The sequence below is a fragment of the Mustela nivalis genome, assembly GCF_964662115.1.
Source record: "Mustela nivalis genome assembly, chromosome: 7".
In the NCBI taxonomy this organism is placed as follows: Eukaryota; Metazoa; Chordata; class Mammalia; order Carnivora; family Mustelidae; genus Mustela; species Mustela nivalis.
The window spans coordinates 39,523,610-39,539,167 of NC_139026.1; the positions used below are offsets into that span (position 1 = coordinate 39,523,610).

A 15,558-nucleotide genomic window follows, 5' to 3' on the forward strand; every position below is an offset into this window, starting at 1 on the left:
TCATTTCAGATCAAAGAATCTCCAAGAAAACTAAGTGAAAGCTTTTAATGTTTCTTGGGGCTTCAACTCAAAACTGGTATATTCTAAATGCACCCTCTTTCCATTGCCAAATGAAGTCACATGGTCAAGCCCAAAGTCAACGGCATAGGTAAATATACTAGGCTCACAATGAATCATGCTAGGGAGGAGAAGAAAGGAAGAATTTCAGATAAATAATACAGTTTACCACAGAATTCATGGAAATGTATAAAATATTCACTACATAGTTGGATATTTAATGTTTAAATTCTATATATCCAAAAATTCTATACTTTTAGCACAACTTAAAAATTGCTTTCTAAAAACATCAATAATAAATAAAAATTAATTTCTATGCAAAGGGGACTGTCAATAAAATAAAAACACAACCTACTGAATGAAAGAGGATATGTGCAAATTATTTATTTGATAAGGGATTGATATTCAAACTAAAGAACTTACACAACTCAACACCAAAAATAACAATTCAATTAAAAATGGGCAGAGGATCTGAACAGACATTTTTCCAAAGAAGACATCTAGATGGCCAACAGACATATGAAAATATGGTCAACGTCATTCATCACCAGGGAAATGCAAATCAAAACCACAATGAGAGATCACCTAATGCTTGTCAGAATGACTAGAACCAAAAAGACAAGAAATTACAAGTGTTTGCAAGGACACGGAAGAAAAGGAACTCTTGTGCACTATTGGTGGGAATGGAAATTGGTACAGCTACTAAGGAAAATAGTATGGAGTTTCCGCTAAAAATTAAGAATAGAATAGCCATGTGATCCAGTAATTCCACTACTGGGTATTTAGACAAAGAAAATGTAAACACGAATTTGAAAACAAACGTGTGCCCCTATGTTTATTGCAGCATTATTTACAATAACCAAGATATAGAAGCCACCAAGTGTCTATCTATATATGAATGAATAAAGATGTGGGGTGCTGTGTGTATAACATATTTATTACTAATGTTAAGTGTAATCAGTCAGAAAAAGCAAATACCATATGATTTCACTCATGTGGAATTTAAGAAACAAAACAAAACAAATAAATAATCAGAAAAAGAGAGAAAGGCAAAAGAAAATAGTCTCTTAAAATTAGAACAAACTGGTGTTTGCCAAAGGGAAAGTGAGTAGGGGGCTGGGTGAAATAGATAAAGGGATTAAGAGTACACTTTTCTTGAGCACTGAGGCATATATAGAATTGCTGAATGGTTACACTGTGCACCCAAAACTAATATCACTCTACATGTTCATTATCTGTCTACTATCCATCTGTCTGTCTATCTATCATGCTTGTCCTAATTCTTTATTGGTCACCTCTAGGCCTGTGCCCAGCTAGGTGACTGTAAGGAAGGAGCCACCACTCACCAGCTCCCAGCTGGGAGAATGAGAAGGCCTTGCTCTTAGCCTCCCAGTGTTAGGGATTGAAGGGGCAGGTATAGCCTTTCCTGAGCCAGCATGGGGTATCCATGTAAGAGCACAGGTGGGGGTCGAGAGCCCAAGATTTCCACCTGTGAGCCTAGTTGTGTTTGGAGTATTCCTTGCTGTTATCCATAGTGAGCTTTATTGTGTCATTGCCTGGCTTGCATCCAATAGAACAGATTTCCCCATGCTCATTTGTGGGTTAGAAGTCTTGGACCAGCTCAGAGCTGTGTCCATGGAACACCCAGAAGCAGATCATTGACAACGATTGGTGAAGTGCACACTTACCATGAATGATAAACAGGCCCCTGGAGGCAATGCCTTCGTCTTCCTTCAGCACACCAGAACCTTGGGACAAGCTTCTGGTTACATTGGCAGGCAGGGGCATGTTCAGGGGGTCCAAGCCTCCTTCCTTCTCAAGAGGATCGGGCTTGTTGATCCAAGCCAGGTGGGTGAACTGAGAGTAGTCAGAGAGCCCAGCGCTACCAGCCTAGCTTGCCAAAATCCTCAGCATGTTCTCTGAAAATAATCTCCATGGGACAGACAAGAGGTGATGTGCAGTGGATAGAAAAAGAGGACCAGAGTATTTACCTCTGTAGTCAGAAATCTTCACCTCCTTGAAGGTGTCATCCACCACAGAGGTGTCTCAAGGTCTAGGGTGGGCTTTCACTGTGCATGTTTTCTGAGGCCATGACAAAGCTGCATGAGCAAGGGCGGGAGGTGCAGACTAGCAGACCAGGGAACATACATTTCGGTATGCCATTATACTTCAATTAAAAAAAAATTTTTTAAAGGGAAAAAAATGCTTCCTACCTATAAGCTATTCTCTTATTAACACTGTATATATATTAACACAAGCCATCCTTTTCTATTTTTATATCATTTTTTTTTTTAAATAAAGAAAGCATGAATCTTAAGTCATTCTCAGGAAACTCTTGCCTAACTCCTCAACTTATTGCCTATTGGCTCATAGTAGTATCTATAGCAACTGAATTATTTTAGATATTATGTACACGGTTAATATGATTTTAAATGTATATTGTTTTCTAGGTACCTCTAAGTAAAAGCTTTCACAACTGTAGTCTGATTCCCATGTGTAGAATACAACTGATACTTGTTTTAATTAATTCTCCACAGCTGTCCTCTATTGCACTGGCAAACTTAAGAGTCATCAGAAGACTTAGTGTTTCAATTAGACTCTTATTCCTTACCACTCTTTGGCTATCAAGGACAGTGTTGCTGCTATTGCCTTTACCCAGGGATACCTCTCCTCAGGGCTTCCATTTTATTCATTGTTTTGTTTGCTTGTTTTAGAATGAATGGTTTAGGTGTCTGTCTCCCTCAAGGAAGAAGCTGAATGTGGTTTACCTTAGTACTATTTACACCTATTCCAGTGCCTGAAACCTAGTAGGTACCCAATATATGCCAATTAAAGGAAGATTGGCTGAATAAACAGATGAAGCATTTCAATGTTACAGAGTGAAGTTCTATTTTGAAAATAATAGCTTTTGACTCAGAAATATCCAAATTGATTTATTTTATGTAAAAAGTGAAAAAACTTAAACTATTACCAAGTAAGATGAAAAAAGATCAACTTTTTATAAATTTATCATGCAATACACGTTGGGATCAAGATGGTATAGTCAAGGAACTCTATGTGGTTGGCATGAACGTCCACTGGCATGTAAGAAACAGCTCTAATTCCAAAGAATAAAGGCTACTATGCTATGTAAAATATCAAGCATCCTAGATATACCCCAGAGCTCACATCCACGGCTTCTGGTTAGACGGAAAAATGCAATCCCAAGAGGCATTACTGGGGTGAAGTAATTATTGTAGAAAGAGAGTAGTCAGTTTAAAAGCATATTGAAGTTCCTGTCCCAGGTTCACCTTTAGTACATCAGAGTTTAAGTTCAGGTTGGCAACAGATCTCAATTTCAACTGTACCTTAGGAAAGAGAAAAAGAAAAGGGAGAAAGATGGCATGACTGAATAGTATTTTCTAGGCATTGCCTTGAATGCCTGCACATACATTATTTATTTATTCAATACATGTTTAGTGAATGTCTAGTTGTGTTATGCACCATTTTATGTGCAAGGCAGAAATAGAGGACAGTATGAAGTCCAGTGAAGGATATTTAGAATTATATATAAAATAGTAAGACATTTCAGGTACAATTTGTTCTATGAGAACACAGGACTTCAACCTGGACATGAGGGCAATGGGAAAGCTTCCAGTGGAGGAAGTAGATATTAAGCTGAGAACTGGAGGGTGAATGAGAGTTAGCCAAGGGAGATTCCCAAAGAAAAAAAAAAAAAAAAAAACATGGCAGCTCAATGTATTTCTTTTATAAGCCATGTTGTTCAGTTTGGACTGGAGAATTTGAGAACCACTGCCAATTTTCACTTGTCATTTTGACAGTCTCTTAAAGATTGATTGATTGATTTTAGAGAAAGAGAGCAAGCATGTTCAAGCAAGAGGGAGAGGGAAAGAATCTCAAACAGACTCCCCACAGAGTGTAGAATCTAATGAAGGGCCCAAGTACATTACTCTGAGATCATGACCTGACCCAAATCAGAAGATGGACACTTAATGGACACCCACATGCCCCTGACAATGTTTTATATGAACATCCTTCCCTTTGGTAGAATTCCCAAAGGGAAGGTATGGGAATATTCCTTCCCCCAAACCCTGGAAAGCTAGGGTCCTATCAGGGGTCAAACTCGCTCAATCAGAGAAGACTTCATCTGTAACATATTCTTGGTCACAGTTGGTTGCTCTTATTTGCAACCCAATTCCCTGATAATTCAGTCTTTAAAGGATTATAAGCAGAAAAGTGGCAAACAGAGGTTTGCAGTTTAGGACAATTTGTCTAACTGTGCAGTTTATAACATGAAGGAGGGTGGCTAGTCAAGGAGTCTAGATCTGGGAGTCTGCCATCAGCCAAATTAGAGATGCCAATGGCCACCTATAGTGGTGTCACTGGGCAAGGAGAATAGCCAGTGGCCCTAAGGGACATTGATGGAGAACTTACAAATATGAAGGAGTTAAGGAGGAGGAAAGATGGTGGCTTGCTTCATTCCCATGCAACACATTTACTGACCAACTTCTGAGTACAAGTTATGGTATATAGGCAACTATATGGAAGAAATAATACAGGTGCAACAGTTAGAGTTTAAATAAGCAAAAACCTTTCAAAGAGTGACTTAAACAGGAATTTTTAAAATCATTTATCTGAGAGTTCAGAGATAAGATTATTGATTTTAATCTAGTAGCTAAATTAAATCTTTCTGATATTGTTTTTGTGTCTTTTCTTATTGGGAGGTATGACTAGGGTTAGAGCAGTTTGGAGCCACAAATCTGGGCCCAAAAATGCTTGGAAAAAACAGGGCCACCTCTTCTTGTATCTATCTCTTAAGGGAAAGTCCATATTTTCCAACAGTTCCAGAAAACTTCTCCTCCTTCATCACTGTCATATATTAGGACATGTGTTCATTCATGAAATAATTATTATTGCTAGAAAATTACATGTGTTACAGGCTTAAGCATGGGTTCCTCTAACAAAATTTAGGAAAAAAAAATATAGTAGTAATAAATAGAATGATGGTAAAAATAAACAGTATTAACAATTTTAGGGGACAAGATGGTAATAGAACATAGAGTTTTTTTTTAATCACAAGAGAATAGTACAAGTAACTTTGTGCCAGTGTTTGAAAAGATAGACAAAATGGGCAATTTTATTAAAAATATAAGTTACTAAAATTGATTTAATAAGTAGAAAAATTGAATAGACCAGCAGCCATTAAAAAACTGTATTGGTTGGGGATACGGGAGGAAATAAAAAAAAACACACAAGAGGCTTTCTCTAAAATAAGCAGTAGATCCAGATCATTGCACCCATAAGTTTTAACGGATGTTAAAGTTATTAATAACCCATGGGTGTCTGGGTGGCTAAGTCAGTTAAGTGCTTGCCTTTAGCTCAGTTCATGATCCCAGGGTCCTGGGATCCAGTCCCACATTGGGCTCTCTGCTCAGCGGGGAGTCTGCTTCTCCCTCTGTCCCTCCCCCACCTCATGCTCTCTCTCTCTCACTCTCTCAAATAAAAATCCAAAGAAACAATGACAAAGTTGTTAGTAATCCTTATTCTACCAAATTATTTTCGAAACAAAAAAATAATGGAAAATGATACTCATTTTATGAATCTAATATAGAATATATGGGAATTAGGTAAGGTATAAAAATTAAATTATAGTTAAATCTCACCTTTCAAAAAACATGAAGAAATAAAAAGAAAGTGGAAATCAAATTCAACCCAATATAGTAAAAAGTAGTAAAAAATACCAAAAACGTTTATTTCAAGAATGCGAGGTTGCTATAATGCATTTTTATTTATTTATTAACTTATTTATTTGACAGACAGAGATCACAAGTAGGCAGAGAGGCAGACCCAGGGCGGGGGGTGGCGGAAGCAGGCTCCTGGCTGAGCAGAGAGCCAGATGCGGGGCTTGATCCAAGGACCCCGAGATCATGACCTGAGCTGAAGGCAGAGGCTTAACCCACTGAGCCACCCAGGTGCCCCATATAATGCATTTTTTAAAAAATTACCAATTCAATATAAAACATGTATCTAGTACTTCAAAGATCATATGACGGAGAAAAAAATAGGTGCAGAAAAATACCGTTTGAAAAATACAGCACCTATTTATTTAAAAAGCAATTTTGGAGTCAACGGGAACATCTTTACCTGATAAAGTGCTACCAAAAATCTGTAGGAATATTATTCCTAAAAGTCAAATGTAAGAATCTTTCCTACTAATGTGAGAAATGAAACAAGTATTCTGTTATCATTCAGTTATTGAACATCACATGGGTTGTCCTGGCCAATATTATAACTCAAGAAAAGTAAATACGAGGCATACAAATTTAAAAAGAAGTCACAAAATAGTTGCTATTTACATAGAACATCCAAGACAATCTTAGACTGCATTCTATCAAATAGAAGGTTTAGTAAGTTTGTTGAATACAAAATCACATACTAAAATCATTAGAATTCTTATAAGTAAGCAATGATAAATTAGAAAATCCTATGCAGGATATAAATATTCACAGTAGCAATGCAAATTATATCCACCTTTAGTACCTGTTAGGACTGAGTTAAATTAAAATTGTGTGAAATAGTCAAAGAAAAAAAAATAAATTATTAAAGTACACAAATGTGGATAAGTGGATAGATAGATCAGATTCATGTTTATACAGAAAGTAGAACATGTCCATCTTGGCCAATTTTGGGTGGTTCGCACACTGATATTTTTTATATTACTTATTGTAACTTGCTGCATACTTTTTTAACTTTTCAAAACAAAAACAAATCAATAAAAGGAGTTTCATGTTTCTGAAGAGAAAAATATATTCTACTACATAAATTAAGAACATAAATTTCCTACCAATGCTTTTTGTAAGTAAAAGTTTGAACCTAGTATTTTATTCCTAGGACAAAGGCAGAAATGTTTCATAGAGTGTCTGCCTAAAAATATTTGCTGCTTGAAACCAGGAAATAAGAGAGTCTATTTAAAAGTACATAAAAAGTAGTATGATAGGATTAAAATCTTAAGTAAAAAATCTCAAAGTAATTTCCTGCCCCTGTTTTCATTAAAATGATTATGTCAATATAGAGTCTCAAGATAAGTATATTATAAAACTGTGGTACTCTTCACTCATTCAGAAAGAAATCAAATAAATGAATGTGACTGGAAAAGTGTTTATGAAGCAAAGTGAGGTAAGTTTTGAGGAAAATAATATTTTTCAAGATTTTTCCAATGTATTTTTTAAGTCTCAATTTTATTCATAAGTACTACATTGATTCCTGCGAAAACACTAAATCACTAAATCATACATATCTTCTGTCTGAAAGTTGGATTAACACCTTTCAGCATATCCATAAAACAGGATTATTTTTTCCTGGAGAATTACTGGAGGATATTTTTCTCATCCTAGTTCCAAATATTATTAGATATTTGACACTTTTGGATGATTTAAATTACTTTTGATGAGCTCAAGATATACTTTTATCACATTGCTTCCTTGAACCAAGAGGAGAGAAAATTACATATTAGTTTTATCTTCTCACCAAGATTAGACTAATCTAAAATGGGAATAAAAGCAAAATTTTAACAAAAAATATGTATTTGGGGATCAAATATTGGCATGTACTGTAACCTTGACTTTAGTCCTTCTCCTCATAAGAGCTGGGAGCTTGGGAAATTGTTGATGGTTCAGTAAAGGATCCAGAGAGCTTCATGGCAATGAACTATAAATCCTGAATGTTTTCCTGCCCAAATATGTACTGGTATTGTCCCAAATGTTAATATTCTCCACATGATTAAAATCCAATTTAAATTTTATTATTTCTTAATGTTTTCCCAATTGATTAAAATTAGATATGATCTCTGCCCAAAAGTTGATTTGGGGGTTTGTGCAAACCATGCTTAGCAGAGTACTCTCCTGGATTTGGAGAGAAACATTCAGATCATCTGGGTCAAGCCTCTTTCCAATGAATAAATTATTTCCTTTCGTAACAATGCCAGCAAATAAGCTACCTTCGACTTCAATACTGCTAAGTGCTTACTAACTTCAACAGATACTTCACATGGCCAATCTAATACCCAATGTCACTACCTCCCTCTCTCCTTACTCACCCAAACCAGAAAGCAAAGGGTCATAAAAAACAAATCCAGATTTAGATAAAGACTTTATTTGGAAGGAAGACTAGAGCATTAGGAAGAACTCACTGATCTCAGAAATCTAGAAGCATCTCAATATCAAACAGAAAGGCTTTTCTTGTAGAGGGAGTAAGCAGTAAGTAAGGAAAGTTAACAGAAGAATGCAGAGTAAGCAGACTGCATATTTTTTGTGGTTTGACAGAGAATGTCTTTCCTAGGTCAGCTACTTCTCAACCTAAGCTGATGAGGGGAGAGTTCTGCATGTTAGTACTTGCTTAGGGGGCAAGCTGACATTCTCTAGAGAAGAGAGAAGCCTGACTACAGTTTGGCTGAAACAAAGCAAAGATTTAGAAATGGTCAATTCTGATCACTAGGTGAGAAACAATAACTTGTATCTAGAAGGTGTTTTTGTGATGTTGTCCTGGCCTTTGAGATGCAAACAGAAGATTATTTCTGGTTTTGTTTTCTGGATCAAAACGGACCGACATGGCTGACAATATCTTTTGTATATTTGATGACCTACAAGTAGAACAGTAACCCAACAGCCAAACACAATATTAACTGATAGGAGACACATATTTAATAATCTACTCTGAACTTTTTGCCAAAAAATCAACATTATTCTTCTCTAAGATACCTAAAATCTCCATTGTACTTTTCTTGAAAAAATTTTCACATTTACAAGTCCTCAGTCCTGTGGATTTTCAAACATATTTCCAAAATGAAATGAAAGTAAATAAATATATATCTTTATAAGAAGCCAAATGTTAATGTTAATATTAGTGTGTGTGTGTGTGTTTTCATCCTGCCAGTGCCTATGCAGTAAATACTCCATAAATATTTTTGAATAATTCCATGAAATTTCTAATTCTGACAAATTATAAACATTAAAAGGACTTGGAAAGCTCCTTGAGTTTTAGTGGCATTTCAAAACATCACCACTGTGCTAATAGCTACATGACAAGAATTAACTAAAACTAAATATGGTTATCTTTCTGAAAGTCTTTTTAAAAGTTAATCGAATTATTTCAATTGCATTAGAGAAGTACAATATTTAAAGAAATCCTGTGGTGAAACCTTTTCACAAATGTAATTCTCCCTTGCCCATAATTTATCTGCTGGGTTTTTATATTGCTCTAAGCAGAAATTGGAAGACACTAACATTTGCTATAGTCCATTATATAAGCGTTAACCAGAATGTCAGTGAACAGTTTAAATAGTTGTCAGCGAGATAGAGGAGAAGCAAAAGGTAGTGCAGGGAAAAAGCCAACACTCTTCCAGTCAAGAATTCTACTAAATGAGGTGATCTTATCTGGAAGCAGCTTGATTCTACCAACCAGCTTTGCTGAGGGTAGGTCTAGGTGTCACTTTATGGTCTATGAAATGTTCGTCTTCTAAGTAACTCTGTATCTCTCCTGGTTTACTAAGATCCTCATTGTATCTATAAAGTTTCAAATTTTGAAGTTCACAAATTCCCTTCTATCAGATCTATATGCATTTGGCGGGGGGGAGTGATCAGAGTTTTGGCAGATATAAAATCTGATTGAAGCCTTGATGGTACCTGAGATGGAGTCCTCTAGGATCTGTATAGTATTATATAAGGACAATTAGAAAACAAAGACCAATAAAATATATAAGTCACTTGGATGAAATGTACAGCACAAGGAATACAATCAATAATATTGTAATCACTTTGTGTGGTGATGGGATGGTAACTATGCTTACTGTGGTAAGCATTTTGTAATATACATAATTGTCAAATCATTATACTGTACACCTGAAACTAATAATATATGCAACTGTTCAGTTCAGTTAAAAAAAGAAAAAAAAAAGATGCTCTTTGTCCCACATCAGGCCATTTGATGTACTTTGGCCAATGTAATTGAAACTGACCCATGGCATTTTTTGAACAAAATATTAGGATCCCACATGAGGTTCTGCCATTTCTCATTTCTATTTTTGTCTGTCACATATTTTTCTAACATCATGTACCAAGATATTAAGGTCTGTTTTTCCAACTTCATCCTGGATTGAAGATGTGAAGTAGAGTCACAGTCAAACTGAAGGTAATATGTAATATGATTAAAAATATATATATTTATTGTTGTAAGCCTCTGAGATTTGGGGGTTGTTATCAATCTAGACTAAGCTAATATAGAGCATTATTCTAAAATGGAAGGAATAAAAATTAGAATGTCTTTAAAAGAAAAAGGAAGAAAAGACCAGATAATCTGTCCTATCACTGTCATATTTAAACTAACTCCCTTAAGGAAGATAAACATCAAAACGAGTTTTAAATGTGACTCTCAATAGACTTACTGCATTCTCAATGAGGAAAAAAATTAATCCAAAGAGGGATGCTGTTATCATATATCAAAAAATTATATCTTTCAAGCATAGTGAACGATTGCAAAAGTTTAGCATTACCCATTATAAGTATTTAAAATACATTTTAAAAGGTTTATAATTAGGAATCAATAATTCATTCATTTATTTGAGAGTGAGAGAGAACATTCATGTGGGCGGGAGGAACTGAGGGAGAGGGAGAGGAAGTCAATTTTAGATGCACCCTGAGGGTGGGGCCTTACTAGAGGCTCCATCTCATGACCCCGAGATCATGATCTGAACCAAAGCCAAAAGTCAGGCACTTAACCAGCTGAGGCAGGTGTCCCTAGGAATTTAATTATCCATAAGTAAATGCATTCTTCTATATTTTGTGTGTCCAAACACAATATTCATTATATTTTGATATAAAACATTTAAGCATTTTAAAACATTTTCTTGGCAATTCCCTTTGAATAATTCACTTTCCTTAGCAAAACTGCTAATCATGGAATGCAAAATTAAGCTTCATCTTAGGTGCTAAATGAAAAATAATACATTCTCAATTAAAATCTCAAATATGTGTAATACTGAGTTTTCTATCAGTGTATTATGCTTCTCTTTATGTAAGAACACAAAACAGTAGAAATATTAAAGGCAAAGTTTTAAAACATAAAAACTATCACTAAAGCCTTTAAATAAAACTATCCTATACCAGAAAATGTCTGATATTATTTGAAAGGCATTCAATTCTGAGCACTTTCCTGGTACTTATAAATGATTTTTATCTGAGAGAAGAAATGTATTTCTTACAAGGCTTTTACAAAGAAAGTGCTAGATATTTTTTTATTGTTTTTAAACAATACTCAACTATTATATTGACCAAGTTACAGTGCATTTCAGAGCCCTGCATTTTGCCCAGAGTATTTGACCATAAGAGCTCTGTAAATCAAGTTTTTATAATGTTTATCACCAAGGTCTGCAGACTGAATTCAGGGAGGAATAAGAGATAGAAGGAAGAATTGGAGAACAACTGAAAAAACATACCTACAATAACTGTATATTTAATATGGAATGAGTGATAATTATTCTGCCCAATCTGCCATTTTTTGGCAGATCAAATGGCAATTATTTAAGAAAAGGGAATATTATTGTACATTCTGATTTACTCATTATCTTTTCAATCCCTCTCAGCTTTTATGATTTTGAGAGATCTAGAAAAATATGCTATTTGCATTGAATAATTACATCAAGGGACTTGAACATTTAAGTATTGCTTTTTTTCAAAGTAGAGGGCACGTCAAGCCAGACTGGTTATGGAGACTAATCCTAACAGTCCTGGGGCCTGGGCTGGCTGCCGGCAGCAGAAAGACCTCTGCCACACTGTCATTATCATGGGCCGTCTGCTGGATGGCTGACCTCAGCTTTCCTCTGCTCCCCCAGAGCCCTTTATACTCAGTGATTAATGAACTGTAAAATAACAACCAGTCTTAGAGCAAGTCAGAATTCCTTCCTATGAATACTAAAGGAAATGCAGCTTCTCCCCTGAAGTTGTCAAGATTTTATGGGCAAAACTTTTTTTCTTTTTCTACCCTCTGGCTCTAATGACTATTTTGTTACCAGTCAACCTAGGAATCGTATGTCAAGCCAGATACTCTAAGACTTCTCAAGTTCTGTAGCAACGCTAAGGTGCTGCTCTAGATTTTCATCCATTTATTCTAAACTCCTCCAGCCATGATGATTGCTGATTAGTGCTTTCAAAACTCCCATCTTGGGGCTGGACGTTGGCATGAGGGCCTTTGTGAAAGAGAAAGAAAGCAATGAAGCAAATGTAATTTTAGAGCCGAGAGGAGGCTGATGTCCTAAAGCTTGCATAACAGAATCAGAAATTCTCCACGTGCAGAGCAATGCTTCTTCTAATAATAATATTGTTTCTCTAAGAAGAGAAAATGCAATGACAGTGAGATCATAGCTAAGGGGAAAACCACAAGTTCAGGAAAAGAGAAAACAGAAAATTTAAGGGAAAAAGGATGAGCCCTGATTTAATGCCAGCACATTGATTTCTAGACTTCTCATCTAAACTGCATTTCCCAGCAAACCCTTCTTGTTTAAGAATCAAAATTCCAATTGATTTCAAAGATTATCATAGATACTGAGTATGAACAACTAAAAGCTGACTTTAGCTCTCCCTATACTTGGATTTAGCAAACATTTTGTAATTAAGTTCTCTGAATGAAATAAATTCATTCTCTTTTGAAGCCATGCTTTGTCATCCTCCATTCTATCATAGAAATATAGTAAAAGGTGAAGTAATACATAATGCCCAAGTATAAGCTCTTCTAATTCTAGCGCTGGTATATAAAATTGCACTGGCTAAAAACACATTTCTTATTTTTTTCTTTTGAATTAAACTTTATCACTTTTGCAACATTTAGATTTCCATGTAGAGTTCTTGTTTCTTATATTTCAAGAATAAATATTTTAGTGTTCTTTGCCCTGGAAATCAAATTCAAAACTCCTCAAGCATCTTACATTAAAATTTATTTCTTTTCCTTCCAACACTCATTCTTCCTTACCAATATCTATATTATAGATTATACATCTAATTATATATGTATTATTTTTTTCTGAGATATGTGAATTCACATCATGACATATTAGGATACCTCAACACTTTGATAGAGCACAAACATTATTTTTGAGAATTTAGAACAAACATTAGTTACCCAGTAACCTTTAGTCAGTAATCTTGAGATACAGAGGCCAAAAGAAATTCTAAAAACTAAGGCATCAGAAGATGTTTTAAATGATTTCTAAATCATTTTAGTGATTTAGAATTAAATCATTTGTATGATTCTAAATCATATAAAAATATGTTTTGTTCAAACAGAATTGTTCCATTTTGTGTATATGAAAAGGCCTTTCCTGATGAAAGTTTTGGTTCAAATGCTCTTTGCTTGTAGCTTCAGAATTACAATTGTCTTCAATTTCTCAGTGCAGGGGAAACAGCGACAAGAAATGAATATGACTGTGAATTGACCTATTGAGGATCAGTGCAGGTGTCTGGACTCTTAAATGAGTGTTCATTGTAAGATTCAAAATGACTAACAAAATAACTCAAAATGCTAGATTACTGCTTTCTCAAATCTGTGTTTTCTTCACATAGATTATGGCCTTAGTCTCATAGGAGTTCAGGTGCTCAGAAATACAGAACACAGGCCTAAAATGTCTTAAAAGGTATCAAGTTTTTCACAACTGTTTCAAGAGATGAAACATGAGGTCAAAAGTTCTGCCCAACTTCATGTTGTTGTTGTTATTGCTGTTTTTCTTGATTTTTATCCATTCTCTGGTATCTATGTTAGAGAATGACTCTCCACAGGAAGGGCACCAAATAGCAGGAGTACTCTGAGGAATCAAGGAAATGTGGCCGCAGGAGCAACTGTTCTCCTCATTGGTTGCATGGCACCATTGAGAAAGCATCCCATTGGTTGGCTTTTTCTCTACCCACGTACTTCTTGATATAGCCATCAACACTTGGGTTCTATATATACCCTAGGAACTACCTCTGTGAAAAACAAGGTTCTGACAGACGAGAACAGGAAAACTACAAAAGAAATACATTATTTTTTCACCTCGTTGTTTACTTCAACATCCTTATTTGAAAACAAAATGAACCATGTATAATATTTACTCAAAGGATTCATATTATCCATTAAGGATGTATCAAAGATTAACTTATTGCTACCAAATCATCAAGGTGTAAGATTTATACCTGTTAGTTCTACAAATAGATGGCCCATTCAAATCTTCATTCATCCAACAATATTTATTGATAACATGATGGTTCACAGGAATTATTCTGTGTGCTGAGCATAAAGTAGTATACAGGGAAAGAAACATCACCCAATCCCAAAGACTTTCTATGTAGAGGAAGGAGACAGAAAAGATATAACTTGACAGAGATGATAATTTCATAAATGTCCTGATTGACGATAGAACCCGATGCTGTAACACAGTGTCTAAGATAGGAAGGAAACAACTTTAGAGTATTCAAGGAAGGATTTTCCAAGAAAGTATCATTTGAGTTGTTCACTTTAGGTATCAAGTTCCCTTCTATACCCGATAGCTTTAGGGGCAGGGAATCTGCATTGCCTACCTGTGCATATCTCTCAACACCTAGCAAATTGTCTGCTTGGAACAATTGTGAAGAGGATAGAAATGAGGAGGTGAAGTCAGTTCTCTATCCCATACTTTTCAGACAAATGAAGGAGAATGTGTACAACCAGGAGAGAAAAACTTGGAAGCACGTGGAGTCCTCTCCTTCCCAAGGAGGAGAGTGACATAACTAATAGGTTCATTAGGGAGAAGAACCTGAACCTGTCAGTCCCTGCCCTGGTATTTCTTTCTAGCAGTGTTGCCTCAAGATACACACTTTCTCTGCTTTCTGAAAGCAGGTGCTGCCTCTACCAAGGGGAGATGTCCGCATTTCTGACTGTACAGACTTTATTCTAAAGGAAAAAAAATGAGGAGGCTTGATGGTATATGAAACACATTTTCTATTTCAGCTTATTAATAATACAGCTGTGATTTTTTGATCTCTGTCTTTCTCTTACTCTATCTTGAAAAAAACAAAATAAGACAAAACAAAACAGAACTCAAGACTGCTTGATGAATGAAAGGAAGGAGTGTATACCAAGTAGAGGTGGATAACCCACCCTCTTATCTCAGCCTTATATTTGGGCTTATTAAAAGTCACTACTCTTGGGGGGCACCTGGGTGGCTCAGTGGGTTAAAGCCTCTGCCTTCGGCTCGGGTCATGATCCCAGGGTCCTGGGATCGAGCCCCGCATCGGGCTGTCTGCTCCGCGGAGAGCCTGCTTCCTCCTCTCTCTTTCTCTGCCTGCCTCTCTGCCTACTTGTGATCTCTGTCAAATAAATAAATAAAATCTTAAAAAAAAAAAAAAGTCACTACTCTTGGAAGATTCAGGAAATAAAATAAGAATCTAAATCAGTATCCTCTTTATAAAATTGCCTCACCTGGCGGCCAAGAGAGCCACAACA

At 35.7% G+C, this 15,558-nt stretch overlaps 1 pseudogene across 1 annotated transcript; it reads right to left on the reverse strand.

The window, feature by feature from the left end:
* Positions 1–1,554: 1,554 nt before the first annotated feature.
* Positions 1,555–3,271, reverse strand: LOC309870216 (peroxiredoxin-2 pseudogene; annotated as a pseudogene). The gene is made up of 2 exons: positions 3,214–3,271; positions 1,555–2,102 (listed from the first exon to the last, which is right to left on the reverse strand). The product of its transcript is annotated as a peroxiredoxin-2 pseudogene (transcript).
* Positions 3,272–15,558: the final 12,287 nt, after the last annotated feature.